Source organism: Trichosurus vulpecula, chromosome 4 (assembly GCF_011100635.1).
Source record: "Trichosurus vulpecula isolate mTriVul1 chromosome 4, mTriVul1.pri, whole genome shotgun sequence".
NCBI classification, from domain to species: Eukaryota; Metazoa; Chordata; class Mammalia; order Diprotodontia; family Phalangeridae; genus Trichosurus; species Trichosurus vulpecula.
Genome location: NC_050576.1, coordinates 302,423,541 through 302,427,130, shown reverse-complemented (window position 1 = coordinate 302,427,130; position 3,590 = coordinate 302,423,541).

The window sequence follows — 3,590 nt, the reverse complement described above, 5'->3', positions numbered from 1 at the left end:
ATAATGCTTTGATATGAGATTAGGAAATAGCCTCCTCCTGTGTATTAATGAAAGAAAAATAGGAACCAAGGCTGAGGAAAAAGTGGGGAATTTGGTTGTCTTGATGAGCTGTGAGCAAAGTCCCCAAGACAAAGGCTTTGGGATTGAAGAGTTCTTTTCTGCCATCACCCTCACTGTAGAGGAGATACAGAGCAAACCTTGTTCACCCTCAGACTAACAGAAAGAAAACAGTGATTCCCTCAGAGCCATAGATAAACCTTATGGTAGGGGTGAGGGGGCAGGGAGTGGGAGTTGGGGGAGCTCTTGGCTCCGAGCTGCCAAGTAGCTCACAACTTCCATCACCAATACACAGGGCACTGAAATGATTGCTACTGTCTCTGAGGGTGGGCAGTGAGATTTGCTGGATAACCGTCACTCCTGACTGAACTGCCTTAGGAGGGATTGACTTGGTATCTCCCTGTCAAAGCTAAGGAGGGGATTTAAATGTGAATTACCATCCAGAAGGCAGGAGATTTACAGGCTAAACCCCATCTATACTTCTAGGGAAGAATTATACACAGTCACTTCCATCAACCCTGCCCCCAGGGAATTGTTACTGTAATCCCAACAGGACCATGGCTGGAAATAGGCCATGGACTCCATCAGTCAGCTCTGTGGGGGGATTACCAGGTACTATCACTCTTTGCTGTCACATCCTTAGACCTTATGAACTCTGACTTTACCCTCCTCCCCCTCCCCCACCTCACTGATGAAATAATAGATTCCATTTAATTCCTAGTACATAGTAGCCTTTAATAACTACTCAGCTGGGCCTTGATATCACTATGATGGTTTTTATTTTTTTTTTGGTTTCCTCCTTCAGAAGGTAGACCTACTCATTCACAGGCCTTCCCATTTTCTATTCACCCCATCCTATTCTGCCTTTCTCCCTCACCATCCCTAGGCAAGCTAATCTTTCACATGTGTGTGTATGTGTATACGTGTGTATAGATACACATATATGCATATATGTGTGTATGTATGCATGTCTTTTCTTGTCACTTTCAGAGAGAGAGAGAAAGACCTTGTCTTGTCATTTTTCTCCTCAAAAGAACTCTATAATTCCCAATTGACTTACTGAACAAGTTCAAATTCTTTACCCTAACATTCAAGACCCTCTACAATATGGCACCATTCTTCTTCCATTCACTATCTATGTGACTTTGGGTAAGTCATTTAACCTCATTAACCTCTCTGGGCTTCAGCTCCTTTTTTTGGGGGGGGGTGAAATGAAGGGGTTGGTTGGGCTAAATTTCCTCTAAGGTCCCTTCCAGCTCTGATCTTATGACCTATAATCATATTACTCCAGACCTCCATGCAATAACCAAGCTGAACTATTTTTTTCCCCAGAACACACCACACTATCCTTTCTTCTTGCTTTTGTACAGGCCACGCCGAATGCCTAGAACGCCATACCTCCCTCCTTCCCATCATCTGCTGAATTCCTACTATCCTTTGAAACCTTTAAAGTTTCTCCTTCAATCCTCTTTTCAATAATGACCTTTGCACCATACATAGACTTTGTTTTATACTTTCCAATGCACTCATCTTATAATATTGTGCAGTATAATAGCTAGTATACGTCTTATCTCCTTACTATACTGCAAAGTCCATGAGGTCAAGGGACCATGTGCTATCTAAACTTTTGTTTTTCAGCCCTGACTTCTCATATCTGCCCCCAATGCCCAGCACAATGCTCTGTATAGAGCAGACAATTAATAAATGTTTGTAGATTGGTTGACTTCTTTCTTAATTATGATTTTCTTTGCTTTGTTGTATCCTGTCCCCAATTCTTGTTGTCAGCAAGTATCATTCTCTTGATAGATAATCCTTAAGGATGGGGGAGGGAGGGATGGAGTCCTTTGAATAAGAAATCACTCTGGCTTTCCCTAGGAGTATGGAGATGGCATTTAAGGAGACTCTTTTAAAACCATATTCTTTCCCCCTTGAATAATTTTGTACTACCTTATAACACCCCAGTTCAATTCCTAGAGGATTAAGTGTTAATCAATTTGATGAACAGTAAATCTTGGGAACATGGAAGTGTCAGAATGTCCCCCAGAAGTGGAAGGATCTGAAAAAGAACCAATTCATGAATATTCATGTTGCCCACACTGGTCAGTTTTGATCATTCAAGGCCATTCCAGGGACTTTCTATCAGCCTTGATGAAAGCAGGAAACGGGTTCTGGGAACAAGAAGGTAGAGGAAATGATTGAGACTAAAATGAATTGACAGGCAATATGATTAGAACTCCTGCTTCAATCCTGATCTTGCAAATAACTAACAGTAGGCTGAAATTAAAGAATTAAACCAGGAGGCTTTCTTGACAACTGATCTGATAGCCCCTGAAGCATATTCTGGGGCCATCCTGCTGTCAATCAAGAGATGAGGAGAAGCAAGATGAGGGAGACCAGTCATGAGAATCACTCTCTATTCCTGCCCTCCATTCCATGGAGGACAGGATCTGTTTGTGTTGGAAACTTTGCAGTCCTTCAGGGTTTGACAGACAAGTTTGGAGGCTTTAGATTGTGGGTCAGTCAGAGCTGGCAGAAGCTGAGGGTAGAGGTTGATGGTAGGGATTGCAGCATGGGTAAAATGGTCCTCAGCTATTATTGAAATGAATGATAGTATCAAAGCCTAAGGAGAGCAAGGCAAGTTTGATAAGTTTTAACATATAAAGACTTCTCTCTCTCTCTCTTGCTCTTTTTAAAGAGTACCCTTCTTTAATAGATGGCTGAAATTTTACCCTTAGTTAATCATTTGTTGGACTTGAAGCTTGACATATCTCTATAGCTGCCTTTTTTTTTTAAAGCAAATACACCCTGGGAGGGAATTAAGCTGCTAACATCTTTGTGTAAATAAACATATTGGACATCAATTCAGAGTCAGAAGGCACCTCAGTAGCACTTCAGACCAGCTATTCTCATGATGTTGTCAAGGGTCCCTAAAAATCTTTCAAGGGGTCAAAATTTATTTCATAATAACTCTAAGACATATTAATTTTTAATGTAGTAAATATCGATAGGTATGACCCACAAAGGAGGCAGATAGTAGCCCAGTGGATAGAATGCTGGGCCTAGAGGCAGGAGGTGTGTTCAGACATTTTTTAGTCATATCTGACTCTTTGTGACTCCATTTGGGATTTTCTTGGCAAAGATACTGGAATGATTTGCCACTTCTCTCTCTAGCTCATTTTTACAGATGAGGAACTAAGACAAAGAGGGTGAAGTGACTTGCCCTGGGTTATAAAACTTGCACGAGTCTAAGGCTGGATTTGAACTTCCTGACTCCAAGCCCAATACTCTAACCACTGTACCATCTAGCTGCCCCTAGAACCAGGAAGACCTGAGTTCAAATCCTTACTTAGGCAGTTACAAGCTGTGTAACTCTGGGCAAGTCACTTAATCTCTATTTGTCTTAATCCACTGAAGGAAATGGCAAACTGCTCCAGTATCTTTGCCAAGAAAAATGCCAAGAAAAAAGGGCCATGAAGACTGAACAAAAACACAATCCACATGAGCAAAGCCTCGATAGTTTTTAAGGGAGTCCT